Source organism: Dreissena polymorpha, chromosome 3, assembly GCF_020536995.1.
Source record: "Dreissena polymorpha isolate Duluth1 chromosome 3, UMN_Dpol_1.0, whole genome shotgun sequence".
Taxonomy (NCBI): domain Eukaryota; kingdom Metazoa; phylum Mollusca; class Bivalvia; order Myida; family Dreissenidae; genus Dreissena; species Dreissena polymorpha.
This window is the reverse complement of record NC_068357.1, coordinates 108,914,237-108,936,114: the sequence shown is the minus strand read 5'-3', so window position 1 is coordinate 108,936,114 and position 21,878 is coordinate 108,914,237. Positions and strand designations below refer to the sequence as shown.

Sequence of the window (21,878 nt, the reverse complement as noted above, 5' to 3'; positions counted from 1 at the left end):
AAAAAGAAATCTGTTTAATAAACATTTTCAAGACGATATATTACTTTGAAGCAGTGTCACCTCATTGTTACAAAAAAAGCACGTTTTGTGTTGATGCTCCCAATCCGGGCATTACATTGATTTTTGGTTCTAAAATTATTAAGACATCGTATGTATTGTCTTAGCGCCTAACAGCAACACGAGGTCGAAATCGCAGGTCATCAACTACATGATAATATAGAAAACGGTAAAATCTAGCAAGAGCATTCATTAAAATGCTTAATAACGTTCTAACACCAAAAATATACGTTATTACAATGTATATGACATGGCACACAATATCATGAAATGTACATAACCAAGCAGCGTTCAAATACAAGAACGCATCAGAGTGGACAAGTATACCTTAACATCTTTTAAGAAACTTTAATATATAGTATATAGTAAGGATAGTATGAATATATCGATGATTGTGATATATAAACCAAACATTAGAATAATATAATATATTATTCAACGAAAAACGCCAAACAGTTCAACTACGAAATTTATTACCTTAAAGGTTTGGCATAATAATGTCAAGGCTGGGATTCATTGTATTATACAGGTTCCCTCGAGAACGGCAGGAAATTTAAGTACATAATGTCTATCCCCCGTGACAAGCGGGAAGTGTGTTCGTGGAAACTATGCCTTTACATCACTTCTATTCGTTATCCTAAAATGGTGTTTTCAAGGCCAGAGTTAAAACCAGAGATAAAACTTCACTGAATGTAAAATAACTCTGGAAAATTGTACCCGAAAACAACCAATATTAACAAAAGTTTACTGATCAAAGTCTAGCAAATTCTCTTAACACTGGTACAGTCAATTACGCAGGAAACTGTCGTCGGGAGCCGAACTAAGTAGACCATTGGACAGACTGACGGTGTGCCGTACGCTGTTAAGTCCCAGCCATGACGATGTCGGTTTCTAATGGAGCTCGTAATTCTCGACAACACTGGAATATAACAACAATCTGGCAAGCATCGTGTTACAATAAAAATTAAGTGGGAGGGTGGGTGGTAAATGTAAACTTGTAAACCATAGCGCGACCTACCCTGTGATGCACGGAGCTAGTAAAAGAACGACAATTTGCACGGGCAGTGGTTTTATACTTAGTGGACGAGTCTAAGTGTTAGAGTAGACTTGGTAGGATGGGTTATAAGATTGGGGTTTGGGTTTCGGCGATTCCTTAGGAAAATAGCGTTTGCGTTGAATAAGACAGTTTATTCTTGAGCGAATAAACATTATTATTCGACGACAAACGCCAAACAGTTTAACTACAAAATGTATTACCTCAAAGGTTTGGCATAATAATTTCAAGGCTGGGATCAATTATATTATACAGGTTCCCCCGAGAACGGCGGGAAATTTAAGTACATAATGTCTATCCCCCGTGACAAGCGGGAAGTGTGTTCTTGAAACTATGCCTTAAAAGACCACGGCCGCAGGGAGTGGGCCTTCCACCACACAGCGGCCACGAACACACGCCAGCCTTGACAAGCAATAACGATGAATTAAAATCGGGTTTGGAAAAACGAAACCTTGCTCACATAAAAGGCTAGATTGCTTCGGACAGTGTTCAACATAACGATCCTAACTAGAACTTGTGCGTGTCATCGGATTTGAAAAAGACAAGCGATTCAACAATTTAGGGTTTTTAATAAAGCAACCTCCCGCATCTAGGAATAGTAACGCTATTCAGGAATCTATATTTGTTTTCTTATTTATTTATTTATGTTTACTATCAGCATAGCGCCAGTTTATGCGCGGAAAGATTAAGGAGTAAACTTGGATCGCGTCAGATAATAGCTATTTTAGGTAGCCCACTATGTATCGATAATCATGGGAAATGTGTAACATTGATCGGGGTTCGATTTCGTTACCACCATAAGTGGTGGTCGTTAGCACCACAGGTGGTGGTCAAAAGTACAGCATGTTGATATGTTGATTAAAGGGCAATTGCGAATTATAGGATTATTCTATGTGTTCCAGGCGAATTCCGTCTTTTAAAACCCCACGTGATGTTGATCCCTAAATATTGCAAGCCTAGATCAGAACCGTCTGCCACGTCTACTGCCCTATGATAGGCATCTCATATCATCGGTTATCCGATTATTCATACGTTCCTTACGTGAAATTTAAATTCCCGATTAATATACAGGTTCAGACCACCAGGAACTCGGCCGTTGAGTTTCAAACCTTACAACAAAATGACACGTAATACAGTTTTTAAATGTTACAAGTACATACCACGGCGAACTTAAGTTATGAAATATAACAGAACAGTTAGTCATATATATGTTACGGTTGTATGTACGTGTTTTTTTCAAGTAACTTGTACACGAATCGATAAAAACAAACATTTTAAGTCGGGCTTTCCAATGTAGACCACTTGTTTACTATACACAACTTTTATTTAATATTTGATAAACAAGTATATGTAAACAATACGGCACTGCTAGCCAACTATAAAGCATTAAATAACGACCTTTATTCTTCCGGGAGCAAGTCCCAGTTCAGTAGAGATCCACGAATAATCTATTGATTTGTTGAATACATTAAATTCATCACCAGGCTTTTCACCATAAGCCAAATGGCAATCGTTTTACCACAACTTGAAAACTGGAACTGCGTATCTACCAAGAACCGGATATTTATTCATTTACAGACAAAGATGATCAACGGGCATTTTACCATAAGCCAATTGGCAATCATGTATTCTCCGTAATTTCGGAAATATAGAAGCCCATTTATCGCTTCATTCACCAACCATTTTTGCCGACGCCAAGGTGATGACAATAGCTCATAATTTTTTTTCAAAAAATAGATGAGCTAAAAATGAATAAGCACATTTTGTGCACCATCAACCAACCATGTACCATTATATACAAACACCACAATGTTCTTCCGGGATTAAGTCCCGGTTCCGGTAGAGACACGGGAACGGCGTTATCTACCAAGAACTTGATATTTATTTAATATTAACTTATAGCCAAAAGTGATCACCGAGCTTTTCACCATAAGCCAATTTGGGCGATCGTTTCAACACCATAATTTTGAAAATACATAAGCACATTTTAGTGCACCACCAACCAACCATATACAATTGTATATATAAACCACCTTGTTTTTCTTTTGGTATTAAGTCCCGGTTTTAGTAGAGGCACTGGAACTGCTTATTTACCAACAACCTGATATGTGTTTATTTATAGCCAACGTTGATCTTCATAAGCCTATTGGCAATCGTTTAATCACAATAATTTTGAAAATACAGAGGCGCTTTTAGCGTACCACCACCAAACATATACCGAACCTATTCCAATATAACCAGATTGTTTGATCTCACAGGACTAAGCCCCGTTCTATTATTTACTTAGAATCAAATTTGTGTGCGTCTCTTTTAAACATAAGCCCATCGGTTGTCATTTAGGCAAGTTCAAAAATTCACGAAGACGTACATTTAAGGCACCCCAAACGAATGTATATGAATTTGTATTATCGCAATTTATTGTATATATACATTATTATGTTATTAATGTCTTATATTTTGTTATTATTATAATTATTATATGTATGTATTATTATTATTAATTTTGTAACATGGATTATGTTGTAGACGTATTTCATTGTTGTAAATATATTTAGTTCATAAATATATTTATTCTGAATGATATTGAAGTAAATTATTTTTTAAAGGAAACATTGCTCTGATTGTTCAATGGTTGGACAGAGTAGATTTTAACTGTAAACAGAATTAGTAGCGTTCTTTTGTAGTAGTTGATTAGTTTTCAGTATGTAGAGACTGGGTAGAAAGGTGAACTGTTTTTACTAACATTTTAATACGTTAATTGGCTTGTCAAGCATGAGTTTATTCACTCAACCACATCCGTGTGCATGAATGACTATATCGAATGTCATTCTTTGCATATCATTCATGCTGTCAACCTGTATGTTTATGATATTAAATCATAAATATAATATATTTAGGTAAATATGCATTTTATACATCTTTTATATTCATGTCGGTCGGTTGTATTATTGTAACTATTTTGTTTTAATAGTTGTATTTGTGTATTAATTCAGTTGGTATCTTACTGTCGGAACACATCATTTTATATATAATTGAAATGTATACTTATTATAAGAATGTGATTCTTTGCATATCATTCATGCTGTCAACCTGTATGTTTATGATATTAAATCATAAATATAATATATTTAGAAACCCAAACGTGATGTTCGAAGAAAGAACCCTAAACGCCCATACGGCAACAATTATATTACAAGTGCTGCAAGATACGCACCAACGCACATCAATTAATATTGTATGCAGATACAATTGATTGCTTGGAGTTTTGAATAAAGGCTGCGATTATATTTGTTGTTTGTTGATTTAGTCCTCGTTGCAACAGGGACCCGGGAAATTGCGTTTTACCAAGGTATAATAAGCAATTTCGTTTACGAATCGTTTTGAGTATATTAACTTAAATAAATCAGACTCCAAGTGTAATGCCGACATGCATTAATAAGGCTAGACATAAACCTTTTTTTAAAGATATATATAAATACACCCATGGAACCATACTGAAGAAAATACGTAATGTTCCGTTCGTGTTTATTTTATTAACGTCACACTATCTAATAGTTTTGTCGATTGAGTACGTAGCGAGAACAAAAATTAGCATCCACCGATTGTTGGCGCATAATAATATCCTCTCACGAATGTACAACTTTCATGCGTCAGATTTCCACCCATACTTGGTCAAACTGAATGCAAACGAATAAACCATAACGACATTGATCAGTTTTTGACGCACTGATGCATACTAGTACGCAAGTATTTCTCATTATACTGAAACACGTAAAACATAATATTACAGCTTTAAACAAACAGAGAAAAACGATTTGAATTACGTCTACCCTACAAATCGGTGCACGTGGAATTCTTGATTTTCGCTCTATTGGACATGTATCACCTTACCGATAATAAATACATTTATATCTTTCGAACAGCATTTAAACGGATTGAGATATGGGACACTTGAGAATTTGTTCTGAGGTGACTACGTTTTAAACCTTCCAGAATTGTACGCACTACGCATGTTCGCGTACAGCAATGGAAGTTGTTTATTTTATGTTGCCCTACTGTTGGATGAGCGTATTGACGGATTATAAAAGCAATATATTCGGAAATCTTATTGACTGATATTTAATAAAATAATATATTCGGGAATCGTATTCGTGATTTGAAAGAACGCCTCAAACATTTCTTATGCACGCTGATATGATTAATGCGCCCTTACAGCTAGTCCGTAATTAATTTATTACAGAATTAATGTGTTGACACTATTGCGGAATGGTGCTCTGCGCCCTTTGTATATTCAAAGAGATATTATGGGCATGTTTCACTGTTGAATTGGGATTTAAAGAATTATCAGGTCAAAAGAGTTAGCTAAAATATGGTTACTGGCCAATTATCTGCAACTCATCTTGCTTTCAGTTGTTTATAAAAAAATATATATTATATTCGATATTTTACATGACTGGTGAGTCCTCTAATCCGAAATGATCCGTAAAACAAAATAGTGTCTTTGTGTCGTATGAACGAATATGCACTAAAAGCAAATTTAGATTCACATAGTAAATCGAATTAATGCTGTCGCCAGTTGTCAAACCGAAAGTAAGGTTGATGTTCAAATGCATTTATTGTCTCTTTCCGGGATATTGTTTTGATATGTTGATGCTGCATTAAGAAATATAAGTGTATATGAAGTGAAAACACAAACATAGACAACGGTTGCGATAGACACATATCAACTTATAAATGCCCATAATATCACGTTAAAGCGGGTATATACGATTTTTTATATGTGTTTAATTGTAATATATTGATAAAACTAATACAATAACCATATATAGGCAAGAAAAATTATACATTAAAGCCGAATTTCATAAAATACAGCAAAGACAAATTAGCGCCCCGAGCCGATTGTGACGTGCATATTTTCCTACAATAACCGAAGCATTCGTCTTTGTATTTAGGATCGGAGTTAGTGTTCGTGTGTCGTATGAATAGATATCGTTGCAGGAATTCAAATAAACCGTTAAACTAAGTTTAGATTCACATCGTACATGTATGGTATACATGCTGGCGAATTCGGCTGTACAGCCGTTTTCAATTTCAGAATTTAATATCTGGCTTATTTCGCATTTTTCGACACATGTTTTTCTCAACTTTTATTTTAATTTATATTAAATATATATATATAAAGTTTTTACACATTTTATATAAATTCATGAATATTTGACAAAATCGTATATACCCGCTTTAAACTAAAGATCTCAACGTTCTCTGCACTTCGGAGTTTTTATACAGCAATCAAGTATTAAAACCCACGCTTTGCACGAGAATGACGCGACCTTGTCAGCCGATTCGATTGTAAACAGGTAATTAAATTGACCTACTATTTGTGATTTTAGCATAACACAATTTTCATTCTTCGTGATGCAGTTAGAAATTGCGCATATAGAAATGGTAATCCGAACTTTGTTTTAAATGATTATCTTTCACCAAGACAAACCAACGTCAAATTCCGTTGATCTTTGTGTATATATTTCTTGTTATTTCTTAGCTTGACTGCCCATAAACAAAATAAAGATAAAATTATTGTTTCTACTTCCATAAGTTGTACGTTGTATCGCCATATAAATCATTAACACGTTAAACCAAACGTCTGCAAGTTCAATGTCTTAAATGACGCCGGAAGCGCACCCAATAATTTCTCTATTGCAGACTATTTGCTGCGTTATTTCTAGGCATATTTGTTAAAGAGACACCTAGGAAACAAATTTTCCGTTTGAAATGTTTGTCTCGACTGTAATGATAAATAAAACAACATGTTTAACCGACCTTAAAATCCGCTCAGACGATTCCACGTTTCGTTTTATATAACCGACGCCGTTACCTCCGGTTCGGTTTCAAGTCTATTCTCCGTGCCCATGGCTTGAGACGACAACGCTTCCTTCAAAAGACATCTTTCGACCCGTGGTGGCAATATAAAATAAGAGCAACGCCTTGCGGGCGCAGACCGCTCATGTATTTTTCTTTTTAAGGTTCATGTAGAGGCTTCATTTTGAAAAATGTGGGACCCCTAGCATTGAACTCAAATTTGACTAAAGGAAGAGTGCCACATTGAAAATGTATACATATATGCTTTAAAGGATTTTTCCTTCAAACTGCTACCAATTTTGTACATTAACGTATCATAACATCCACAAAATCAATCAAAATACAAAGCGATTTTAACACTAAAATATACATTATTTTCAAAAAACTGAATCATGTTTCATTAATATCATTAATATTAAAAAAGTTAAAGCCAATGTTAAAGTTTCCGGACGGACAGACGCCATATATTTGACATTTGACCTTGAAGGATGACCTTCACCTTCACCTTTCACCACTCAAAATGTTCAGCTCCATGAGATACACATGCATGCCAAATATCAAGTTGCTATCTTCAATATTGAAAAAGTTATGGCCAATGTTAAAGGGGGGGGGATTCGGAGGGGGGGGGGGGCGTGGGGGATGGTTTGGACGGAGTCAATTGTGGTATGTCAGGTAGGAGTTGTTTTGTCAAAGTATCAATCGAATCTAATCATTAATAAAGAAGTTATGGCAATTTTAGCAAAATTTAATAATTTGACCTTGAGAGTCAAGGTCATTTAAAGGATCAATGTAAAATTCAACTTGCCAGGTACAGTACCCTCATGATAGCATGAAAGTATTTAAAGTTTAAAAGCAATAGCCTTGATACTTTAGAAGTAAAGTGAATCTAAACACAAAATGTAACCATATATTCAAAGTAATTAAGTCAAAAAAAGGGCCATAATTCGGTAAAAATGACAACCAGAGTTATGAAACTTGTCCTTTACTGCCCCCTTATGATAGTTTTCCAGTGTTCCAAGTATGAAAGCAATATCTATGATACTTTAGGGGTAAAGTGGACCAAAACACAAAACTTAACAAAATTTTCAAGTATTAAGGGCCCATAATTCCGTCAAAATGCCAGTCAGAGTTACATAACTTTGCCTGCACAGTCCCCTTACGATAGTTAGTAAGTGTTGCAAGTATGAAAGCAATGGCTTTGATACTTTAGGAAAAAAATGGACCTAAACACAAAACTTAACCAAATTTTCAACTTTCTAAGTATAAAAAGGGCACATTATTCTGTCAAAATGCCAGTCAGAGTTACATAACTTTGCCTGCACAGTCCCCTTACGATAGTTAGTAAGTGTTGCAAGTATAAAAGCAATGGCTTTGATGCACAGTCCCCTTACGATAGTTAGTAAGTGTTGCAAGTATGAAAGCATGGCTTTGAAACTTTAGGAAAAAAGTGGACCTAAACACAAAACTTAACAAAATTTTCAATTTTCTAAGTATAAAAAGGGCACATAATTCTGTCAAAATGCCAGTCAGAGTTACATAACTTTGCCTGCACAGTCCCCTTATTATAGTTAGTAAGTGTTGCAAGTATGAAAGCAATAGCTTTGATACTTAAGGAATAAAGTGGACCTAAACACAAAACTTAACCAAAATTTTCAATTTTCTAAGTATAAAAAGGGCACATAATTCTGTCAAAATGCAAGCCAGAATTATCTTACTTTGCCTGCCCATTCCCCTCATGATAGTAAGTAAGTGTACCAAGTTTGAATGCAATAGCATTAATACTTTATGAGAAAAGTGTTCCTAAACGCAAAACTTAACCGGACGCCGACACCGCCGCCGACGCCAAGGTGATGACAAGAGTTCATTTTTTTTTCAAAAATAGATGAGCTTACAATAAAAATAGTTGTGTTAATACAATCGGATAGAGAACAATGATTAGACAATAACTTCAAATTAATGCAAACATAAAATATCTAAGAATAAAGCTTTGTCTAATAATTAACGATAACTTAATATTAAAATTTACAAAACACAATTTTGAGAAGTATACCATCACGTGGTCGGTCTTTCTTAATTCTAAAAAAAAATTCAACAACAACACAAAAACACTTATGCAATATCATTCCCAAAATTTATAATGATTTTTATGTTATACATATACATTTCACTTAATCACTAAAGTGATACAACTGCTCATAATTATACAAGTTATCCATTTAAATTTTATGAAATCACGTGGTCGGTGTAACCGAATTCTAAAAATGCAAAATATTTCATATCTTCGCCAAAATATATACTGAATGTTATTTTACGTAAATACGCCTAACCAGATACAATTGTCTATTATCAAATAAGTTCTCCTTCGAAAAGAAAGAGTTAAAGACAAATTTATGAAACCACGTGGTTTAAAATGTAAACGTGTAAACCATAGCGCGACCTACCCTGTGATGCACGGAGCTAGTAAAAGAACGACAATTTGCACGGGCAGTGGTTTTATACTTAGTGGACGAGTCTATGTGTTAGAGTAGACTCGGTAGGATGGGTTATATAATTGGGGTTCGGGTTTCGGCGATCCGTTAGGATAATAGCGTTTGCGTTGAATAAGACAGTTTATTCTTGAGCGAATAAACATTATTACATAAGTTTTAGCTCTTACGTTCAAATTAGTGCGGTTTCAATTGCATTAACAGAGTGAGTGTTTAAAAAGAAATACATCGTGGTTTAATAATTAATACATTTTGGTATGAATTCATTAAAAGAGATAAATCAAAATTGTTATGATTTTACTGTGTGGTAGAAATTACAATGTTTATTCTTATTAATGTGAACAACTGTTATTTGGGATGTACAAATTGCTCACCCATTATACTCACTGTTAGGAAAAAGTCGGTTGTAAGATTACATTACATTCATATGGATTGAAATTAATAATTAAAACGTATATTTGAAATGGTTTTATATAATTCTTAAACTTTGTGTCTATGTCCGACTGTTGGCCTCAACTATCATTTTGCAATGATTTAATCGTTTATATGCGTGCTCAAGTGATTGAACTTCGCATATGTATAATTATATGACTTAAAGACACTGTATAGTGTTGCTAACTTTTCGTCACTTTTGATACCTTTAATAACTGCTCAATTCACGCTGGGTATGCGGATACTTTGATAACAGATGGCACTTCGATACCAGATAACAACAAAAGCAACGCGCGAGAGGTAAGTTCATCAGTTTTTTTAAGTTATATCATAAAGATTAGTTTTTTAGACAAGGCGCATGGTCGAGTTTATAAATGGTGTATCCTTTACTATTGCAAAGAAAAAAACCACGGAAGAATGGTAGATTTTCCCCAAAAAAATAGAAAATTCGGTCGGAAAACAGCATGAACTGGATGAATAGTAAACATTTCAACAAAATAAAACTTCTTAGAAATATTGCAAGAAATTGTTTGATATTCTAGCATGTAAAGTAATCACTGTGCTTCAAATCCTGAAATTTTGATAGTATTCAATGGAATATAAACGAAGATAGAGCATGTTTGAATACGTGGTATTCATGAAGTTGCTGATACTTTGATTCCCGATATAGGGCACTTCGGAGAACAGAGACTTTCAACAAATTGTGCACAATGATAACCGGAGTTTTATCTTCTACCTGAAATGCATTTATGACACCCATTATATTTGAAGTATGCAAAGCCGAAAAATATCAAGAGGGTCCGCTATAGAAAAACTTAATATATATTTATATATGTGTTTACTACGTAACGTAAGCTTTCTAATGAAATATAATTTGTCAAAATCGGCCGAGAAATGAAACTATAATTTAACAAAAGACGTGAGTGGGTACATCAAAATGTATAACCTCGGCGCTTCGCTGTACGCTAATTGTAAAAGATCGATAGCCACAACACGGTAAAACGCGCGGTGGTAAAACATAAAATGTGTATTTCTTGTGTTTAACTCGCTATAAATCCATTAATAACAACGGGAATATACTAAAAGTTATATTTTTTTAAAGAGGAATTAATAAGCAACAAGATAACGTATAAACCAATAAAATCGGATAAATAGTTTTTGCATAAGATTGAATTTACTACAGTAAGGGTCAAATACTCGATTCATCTCCTATCAATATACACTCCGTGACATAATAAAATCCTTTGTCATTGGTGTTCATTAGAATCGCATCATGCAGACGATAATAATACGTAACCACAAAATTGAAAAGAGATTGGAAAACTCCCTTTATATTGAGCTCTACTTATAGGAAGCACTTCCCTTTACACTTCCCTTTCCCTTTTATTATCATTTTCCAAAGGGATATGAACATGTTTCGGTAATTTGTTTTTAATTTACGTCAGTACATACATTTTTATTTATTGCCTGCTTACTATAACAGTATTCAACCGCGAATTCTGCATTTCTGATTCACTAAATAGAGTGTGTTATATCTGGTTAAAAGTGTCGCGTTATCTGGAATCGAAGTGCCATTGTTTTTCAGATGATCGGTAAAAGAAGTGTCCATGAAAATTTGGCATCCGACTCTGAAAACATTTGAATTTCCTCAAATACGTTAGTTTACTAAAATTTAACATGTTGTAACATTAATCGACATATTGATCTTTTATTCGATTAGTTGGCACGTTCTTGATTCATTTCCAAGTATTTTTATTTTGATGAAATACGTACTGATCATCGAATTCATGATGATTATCGATGAAATTTTATCTTTTTTTTATAATCCACTGGTTTTTTTTTTCACGAATGTCTTGCTCCGCAATACGAAGTACTATACCATTAATCGACCAAACAATGTTACGTGTCTGAAAACCAAATGAACAGAACATAAATGCAAAAAAGCTGAAGAACTAAACTCTCGCGCGTGGCTTTTGTTGTTATCTGGTATCGAAGTGCCATTTGTTATCAAAGTATCCGCATACCCGGCGTGCAATTCATGTCTGAAGGAACTTTGGTTATTTGTTGAATAATTTCGGACTTTTTTTCCCTAAAAATTTCTTCTCTGTCAATACTTCAAATGTGTTTAGGTCAGTATAGTTGTATATTTACTGATAAATGCAGAATATTTTGTATATTTATATATGCATTCAACTTGTAATTGATTCAGTCTGACTTTTATGGCTGAATAATTTTCGCTACAGAACTTATTTTAGGAATTAGGATTCCTATGTTTTGGTTGTTGCAATCCGAAGTCATTTGGCATTGACAAATCCAATTCCTAAGTCATATCACTGGTATGTGAGAATCATTTACTCTAAGTCCTTAGTGATGGTAAATATAGCCCTGACAAACAACATTTTACATGTTACCGTTTAGTATTGTATGATCATATCAACCTCATACGGTTTTATAAGTTTACTGTTTATAAGTGTATTTTGAGAATTTCGTTTTTAAATACATCTTTGTTGGTTCATTTACCATTCCTATGATAACAGCAAATTAGTTGATATCTCAGTAACGCTTATGTTCTTAGTTGTTGTCATTACTTGCATTGATTAAAGAACGACTGGAACACGTTTTTAAAGCACATTTTTGAAATGCATCATTCAAGTTAAATCCAATCTCGTTCTCTAATTGCTTTGTTAAGTATGACAAGACATGAAAATCACCGAAACAGTATATTTGTACGGATTAATTAGCTTCGAAATTACCATAATTGCCGTAATAAACCATTTTAACAACCTTTTGAAGTTTAGATCTTCTAACAGTGTTATTTAATTGTTATGTTCCGCTTTGAAGTAGTTTTCTAATTAATTACTGAGCATAATTTAAGGGTCTTTTAATTTGTGAAAATTATTAATTCTCACAAGTTACTCCTACTTGAATTCAATGTTCTCATGACAATCATATCCTTTATAATTGAAATCAAATGCGTTGTAATGCGATACTTATGTAACAATATTGCGACTAATTGTTTTCTATTTCTTATAAAACATTCCCTTTTTGCCGACAATATTGTATGGAAATATTTATTTTTTAATTACAACTCTCGCGCATGTTTAAATTCATCGCCGTAAAATTAAATTAAATTTCAATCTCAGACTGCTTTTTGGGTGAATAAAACAAAGAATAAAGAAATAAACAAAACAGTACGTTAAGTAATCTGTTTTAAAATAATTAAAATATATACAAATTGATATGAACTATATGCTAAAAGATCATATATGCCTTAATCTGGCTCAGCGACTTCACGAGCCAGCGGGGTCGATCTGAATATGAATATTGTTAAGAGCCTAGTTTACCAGATCCAGAAAAAACAGAGGATTGCGAAACACTTATAAAAATGTATGTACACTTAAATACATTGTTAATATTCTTGGTGTGTGATGCTTACAACTTCCTAAAACGGATTTAACAAACAATGTGCTTAGCATTTGCTTGTTGATGGTTGTTATTTGTGGATTGTGTATTTGTTTTTGATCTGTGACAATAGCTTGTGTACTCGTTAACGTTCGAAAACTAAAGAACATCATTTGCATTACAAGATGAAAGTCCTGAGGATGCAACTGGATTTCCATGTTGTTTATATTGAGTAGAATATGTTTATAATTGTATGTTAACAAATATCAAGAAGCAATAGTCGATTTGGTTTTGTTTTAAAAGTTATATAGCAAGGCTATGAATGTATATATCGATGATTGCAATATATCAACCTGACATAAGAATAATATACATACATTATATTTCATTTACCTCTTACGTCCAAATAAGTGTGGTTTAAACCGCATTAGCAGAGCTCGTGTTTAAAATGAAATGCATCTTAGTTTAAGAAAAAAAAAATATATTTAACTAAGAAAAACATTATTTTTATGATTAAATAAATTATGGTTTCAGAAGAAATACATTATGGTTTAAGGAAGGAGTATATTTTGGTCGAAGAAGGAAATTTTATGACTAATGGAGAATTCATTATGATTTTAGAAGAAATACATTCAGGTTAAAGAAGAATACATAACTGAATATATATATATATATATATATATATATATATATATATATATATTCAGTTATATTTTCTGTATATATATATATATATATATATCTTATATATATATATAATATATATATTATATATAGGTTAAGATATTCAGTTATATGTATCTGTATATATATATATAATATATATATATATATATATATATATATCAGTTATAGTCTTATATAGGATATATATAGAAGATATATATATATAATATAGAGGATAGATATATATAGATATAGATATATTATGAGATATATATATTCAGTTATATTTTCTGTATATATATATATAGATATATATATATATAGATAGATATATATATATATATCTAGATATAGATATATATATATATATATATTCAGTTATATTTTTCTGTATATATATATATATATATATATATATATATATATATATATATATATATATATATATATATATATATATAAATATATATATATATATATATATATTATATATATATATATATATATATACAGAAAAATAGAACAATCATGCTAAGTTTGATTCGCGATTACTTTTCAAAATATTATTAGCTCGGCTGTTTTCGGAGAAAACCCGAGGTATTGTCATAGCCAGCTCGTCGTGTCTTCCGCCGTCCACCGTCCGCGTCGTGCTAAAACCTTGACATTTTGCTCTAAAATCAAAGTGCTTCCACCTACAATTTTGAAACTTCATATGTAGATGCACCTTGATGAGTTCCACACGCCACACCCATTTTTGGGTCATTAGGTCAAAGGTCAAGGTCACTGTGACCTCTAAAAATATTCTGATAAGCTTTCATTTATTCAAAACTGAACCCGCAGCCGAGCGTGGCACCCGTTATGCGGTGCTCTTGTTTTATGTGTTTTGATGTGGAGTATTAATCAACATGTTTAGTATTAATGATGAGGACATAGCGCTCTAGGTAACAAAACCCAGGGTTCCGCGAGACCCTCGTTTTCCTTCTCCAAAGCTGTAATCAGCAACAACGACGAAGGTAGGGGAAAAGCACACAGACAACATACTTCCACGCAGGATCGGAAGACGCAGTAAGTGCGCACGTGGGCAAATTTTATCCACAGTGCAACCCCTATAGGTGTAAATATTGTTGTAATTAAATGTGATTACTTAACATTTTTTCCCATATGTACAAGACTGTTGAGTAGAGCGTGTCGGCTGGGCCAGAGGGCGCGCCTGAAGAGATATCTCTCGCCCGTGCACTCTGGCTCCGTTGACATGACATCCGTGCACTCTGGCCCCGTTGACATGACATACCCAACATGACAAAAATAAAAATAAAAAGAGAATGGTGACGGTATTTGTTGTTGTTGTTTCCCCAACTGTAGCGTAGGCGATGTGTTCTTGTAGTGTAGTGTAAGTTTTTTCCTTGCATGCCTGTGCCTTGTTACGTTTGACGTTGAATTGTAAACCGTGTATTGCTAACCTGCACGTATTACCCTTGTCACTATGAGGGTCAGATCGAATTAGAGGGATGGTCAGCATTAACATCCCAGATCTATTCCCTCCTGAACAAAATGCACAAATACATATAATTGCCATCTGTGTAACCACTAGCAATATAAACAGAAAGAAGAACGTGCGCTCTCTCTCTCTATCATAGAGAGAGCGAGAAGAGAGGAAGGAGACAAGAAAGAAGAAAAAGAAAGAAAGACCAATCCCTCCCTCCGATCCCTCCCTCTCTCTATCTCTCTCCTCTCCCTCTCCCTCTCCCTCTCCTCTCCTCTCTCTCCCTCTCTCTCTAGCTCGTCTCTCCGTCTCTTTCTCGCTATCTATCTCTCAAAAAAAAAAAGGGCGCGTGAAAAGTGTCTCCCAAAGAAAGAAAGTGTAGAACCAGAAGAAATTGTCATCCCTGTACCCCAAAAAAAAAAAAACAACCAAACCAGTCTACACTCGGTCCAACCACACAAACGCGCCCCTTTTTCTCATTTTAAACTTCAACACTCATGCTGACCCTTGCAACATCATTATTTAAAACACCTGAACAATATCCAATAGGCCACAAACAGAGGAGAGCCCATGTGTGATTTACACAAAGACACGGGCAATAGAGAATATCTGTATAATCTTGTTTGTTACTAACAAGTCCTCGCGAGGGACGTTAAACGGGGGTGCAGTGTATCGGTGCTGTACACCGGGCACTTAAAAGAACCAGGGGCGCCTCTGGAATCGGGGCGCCCTCTGTATCCCGCTCGAACCCCCACTAACACCTCTTGGGGCGGAGAGCACAAAAACCACACACAAACTATAAGGAATTAACATTAATGCCAATAAGGATAATGCTAATCTAGAGATAATAGGAATACTGCAAAAACCATTTTGATAAAAGGCAAACCACTACATAATCCAAAAAAAAAAAAAAAAAAAAAAAAAAAGCATCTAGTCACATTAAGGTCTCATTGGCCATCGTGCTATGATGTATAATATGACCTTATTTTCTCCCCTGAAGGGTCACAGGGGCAGGTCGATACAGCTGTAGACGAGAAGACGCTGGACGACCTGTAAATAAATCTCAAATACACACACACACACACACACTGATGAGGACAACTGGTTTTGTTTGATGTGAAAAAATTAATCCATCATTCTCACTCGATGGGAAAGTAAATGTGATATTACATAAGAGCTAAATAAAATGATATTATTAATTTACATGTGGTGTTATAATCGACATAACCATAACTTGAATTCTGAAACTTAATACCACTGCCCTGCTGCCAACCCTAACAAACATCTTGAATCGTGATTTAATCGTTATTATTCGTACCCAAGTGATTAAAATTCGCATATATATAATACACTGATGACTTAACGGCACTATAAATTGTTGCTAACTATTAGTTAATATGGTTGCTCTCGATTATTCAATAATTCCGGAAGGTAACTTGTTTATCTGTTGCATCATTTCGGAACACAAAATCGTAAATATGTATTTCGTCAATACTTCAAATTTGTTGAGGTCAGTATTTTTGTATATTTGTCTATTGACGGATACATGTAAAAGCTTGCGTTTTTATTTATACACTTTAATTGTAATTTATACATTAAGTGCGAAGTTTAAGTTGAAAAATTGGCGCTGCAGGAGTACTTATAGGTTTCAGACATGTTTTGGTTGTTGCAATCCGATGTCGTTTTGATTTAAATATAAAGTTCCTTGGCCATATCTAAAGTTATTGCGAATCATACATTCTTAGTGCTTAGCGACAGCAGTTACATCTGACAATAAAATCTATTACAATAATATCAACCTAATAAACGATTATATTATTTTTACTGTTAAGTTCGTTTATGACCACTTTATACAATATGATTAGTTTATATTGAGAACTGAGTAAGGCCTTGAGTCTTCATGGTTTCATTTACCATCCTTATATAGTAAGTTCATACAACTAAGTTGTTATCTCACTAACGCAGAAGGTTTCTTAGTTGTCACTGCTGGTATATCACGAATAATGACCGACGTCCATTTAAATATCAAAATTATAAAATGAATAAAGTTTTATCTAATTGCTTGGTTATGTATGATAGCAAGGGCCATAAGAACGGATTAATACGTGTGTTAAGACCAATTATCATCAATATCGCCATAAGTGCCATAATCAACCATCTAAAACATCTTTTGAATTTCAAGTCTTCTTTTACAGTGTTGTTGCATAGTTATGTCACGTTTTTACGTAGTTGCTTATTAATTACGGAGAAGAATTTAAGTATCTTTAAATTTATAAAAATCACTTATTCTCGCAAGTTACTCTTACTTCAATTAATTTAATTAATTTTCAAAACATGACATTTCGCTTGTTTGTTGAGAAATCGTGTTTCTTTTTTGTATGACTGTAATATCCTTCATATTTGAAATCAAAGACCAGACACTGCGACGTATATGTAATAATGTTTCATCTAATTGTATTTAATATCTTATTAAACTATCAATTATTACCAATATTTTATGGACTAGGCTATTTTTGGATTAAAGATATCACGTATGTTTAAATTATTCGCCAGAACATGAAATTGAAGTTCAATGTTCGTGTGGTAACTTGCTTTTATAAGTGCACAAACAAACACACACGCGCGCGCGCGCACACACACACACCGGATCTGATCTAACATAGTCAAAGTAAATTTAAAATTGATTACAAATATATATAAGAAAAATGATCAGATAGATGGATAGACTTTTATTTTCCTCCATTCATGAAGAGCTTAACATATAATACAGATTATAAGCAAGGAAGTACAATCGAGTATATACACATACAAAAGATCAAAATGAAACAAATCAATACAGCCATTAGATTATTTACAAAGATAAGTAACATAACTAGAGTATATATATATATATAATTGTTTATTCCTAAGGAAAATAATCAGATTGAAAAGAGCATAGGAGACGTCCCCTATTTTCAGTGTAACTTATACGCCGAGGATATGTCTTAAAGCGAAAACGAAAATGAAGACTTAAGATAAGTAACACATTTATAATATATATATAAAAGAAAAATGATCAGCTGCCCCATACTTTGCTTTACGAAAATTAGTTGTTACTTTCTCAAAATATAAGGTATTCGATATTTCCAGGCGTTATGATTATTTAACAGATACATAAGAGGAAGATTATGAATGACATACATAGCTATGAAAAGTTAAATTGACATTAAAATATACAAGTTATTGTAAGCTTTAAAACTGGACAATCTGAAACATTGCATTTCCGCTAAACCAAACTGAATTTTGAGAAAAACGGGGAATCACGGATAATCTTATTTTCATGCTCAAATAGCTTATTTAAAAAAAAAACTTCTTAATGTTTGGGCTTCAAAAGATTGTAAGAAAGTAACACAATGGAAAAAAAGGGTTTTTTTTAACACTGGGATTCCGATGATATTACCTTTATCTCTGGACCGTTAGATATAGCGTCATGCATATTATGCATTATGTAAATGTCCACGTGATATCGCAAAATATAACCCACATTCATGCTTAATATCATTCAATTTTAACGCATTAAAATCGTTTCACTTTGATACAATATTCCAAATGATGATAAAACTATCAAAGAAAATGGTATTTTTCGTCGTCTTTATTGTCACAACGTTGTCGATTATATTAAATTAACCATATAAAAATTGGTTTATCGGCGAGCATAGTAAGAATATTGTGATTCTTTGAGAATGTCCGCTTGAAATAAATGGTAACTTTACACTGGAGAAAACGAACTATACATTTGATCGAAAAGCATGTTTAATAGTTTGTGAAAAGAGTCAATGGACGTCAGCAAAGGTAAAAGATAGGAATGCTTTACAATTGATTTTCCAATAATCTTCAAAAATACTTTGCCAAATTTTTAAGAGAATTCGCCCAAATAAGCAAGTGCACTCTGTGGATTTATACATGTGTGTCTGCTGACGCGATTCTGTTCCAACACTTTTATGGCTAAAGATAAAGGTAAATTAAAGTCAAAACTTGGCTAAGACAGCTACGCCGAAATATCTCAATCGATAAGTAAGTATATACGTATATTTATATACTAGTTTTTAAATTATGTAGTTTTATTTATTTATATTCACATATATTAACAAAATCCTTTTAATCCACCAGGAAAGAGCTACAACATAAAGTAATTAAACAATATTAACGCAATACTAGATATGATGAGAGAATTTTCCTTCCAAAGGGTGTCCACGAAAAATTAAGTCCGAATGTTGAATGCTTTCCTTAACAACGCCTTTGCTTTTCTCCGGAACTCCGAGCTTAACCATGCGTAGAAGACAGGATTTGCGACGCACTGGATGATAGGTGATTCTCCTAACATTCGTTTGACCAGTCTCACAACGCCGCTATTCGAATCAGGAATAGCAAGTGCAATCCACATAACAATCCAAGAAAAGACGAATATCATTGTAATTATAAACATGGCAAAGGTCATCCTCCTTATCTTCTCATCCGATTGGCGAATCTGCGCAAGGTTTCGCTGTTTAACAATGTTCAATGCAGACTTTGTGGCAGCTTTTGGATCCACTATGTGAGTAGGGTGTGAAGTATTATCAGCGCCGACGACGCCATTGCTTGGCCCTGCCACAGGCGATAAAGTAGAAATATTCTCATTGATTTGCGCAGCTCGAACTTTATTTTTTAGTCTCAGTTCCCTGGCGACAAGTATGTACGTGACAATGGTTGTGAAGAACAAGACAACAAAAAGAATTGTTAAAATGTATTCCAAAATTGCGCCGATTAATTCTTTTTGGCAGTTATAGCGCGTGTCCGAATATGTACGCGAAACAAATGCAGGTGTACACATGATTATAGTTATAATGCTGAAAGCGATACAGAATACATACGCTCTCTGTTTCGTGATTACATTTTTGAGTGGCCAACATGTTTTTATGTATCGGTCAACTGCAATAGCGGTCAGTAAAATGTTAATTCCTATGCTGGTCGAATAGACAAAAAAGGCGTAGAACCCACAGTAGAGATCCGATGCCACGCTTAGCCAAATTGTTTCACGAACTCGGAGTATCATCATTGGTATGGAACATATCCCAGCAAAGAAATTAAAGGCAGCCAATGCCGTAACAAATACGTCTGTGCTCCCCTTGCGCTTGTTATAATATTGAACCAACAAAATAAGTCCATTCCCTACAAATTCACTTATCAGCATAAGTGTTAAGATTACGATATTAGTAACCTCCAAAGCAAGCAGTGTCTTTCCATTTGCAACGATGAAATTGCTGGTGTTAAGTGAAGAAGAATTGCCAGACTGGCTCGCTCCATTCATAATGAGCTCGGTTTTCTTTAGACTTTAAAACAATTATATACACCGTCGGTTGAACGAACAGATCAATATACATGAATGTTAATAAGTATATGTCAATCATCTAATTCAAAAAAGAAAACCAGACAAACCAAAGTTTGAGGACCAGCCAAGTAACCGAAATACCTCATATTTAAAGCATATAGACGCTTATAATATTCAAATAAAACACCCATAATAGTCATTCCATGAAAATATCCACGAAGCACAAACACACTATTAGTCACACGTATTTACCATGGCTTGCGCTACAGTCGTATTAAAAGTCTTACGTACGCAGTACTTACGAGACAGTAACTTTATGATCAACAAGTCGACTGGACAGCCACTGTATCCTCTGTTACAACGCGATGCCAACGATCTTATACGCTGGAAGCGTCATGGTTTAGAAATATATTATTGGCAATAGGCGGATTAAGAGACGCTGAAGGGGGACGGCGTACGCTCCATCTATAATTTGCCAAGGATCGTATAACTTGTTTCAATCACGCTTATTTATTTAATTTTCTTAAAATATGTTTTGATGCAAGTACCTTTCTCTAAATTGCTCCTTTTCGTTGATCATTTTGTTTTGTTAAACATACTCTATAATATGACAGAATATCATAAGCCAGTGTGTTTAAAATAAACGATCAGACCTTACCCAATCCAGCCTCCTACTACCAATTTACTACTCAAACTACTAACTTAAACTACTCTAGTGTGACGCCACTAACAATACAAATCATTAAAAAATTACACGCCCTTGTAAATTCTAAAATACGTATGTAATCCAGCAAAGGTCGTAAATTGTATCTGATTAGATTTGAAAACAACAGGGCGTGATTGAATTGACATGACGCCTTATCAGTGATCGCTCCGCCCACTTAATCACGTGGCTCAGCGGGAAGAAAACCTAGACAAGCTAACACCAAAATGGCTTCTTTGCCTATAGACTGCATATAGATTTACGCGATATTCCGGATGATTTTATGGACTTGTTTAACACCATATTACACTTGTAAAGGGGTTGATGCCATTTAGTTATTCTGCAAATGCAAAAAAATATACGATTAAAGAGAACATCAGCTATTTATA

General features: G+C 33.9%; 1 long non-coding RNA gene across 1 annotated transcript; it reads right to left on the bottom strand.

The window, feature by feature from the left end:
- Positions 1-513: 513 nt before the first annotated feature.
- On the bottom strand, positions 514-7,568 carry LOC127870960 (uncharacterized). The gene is made up of 2 exons (XR_008045019.1): positions 6,932-7,568; positions 514-976 (listed from the first exon to the last, which is right to left on the bottom strand). It is a non-coding gene; the product is annotated as an uncharacterized LOC127870960 (long non-coding RNA).
- Between the last annotated feature and the right edge of the window lie 14,310 nt (positions 7,569-21,878).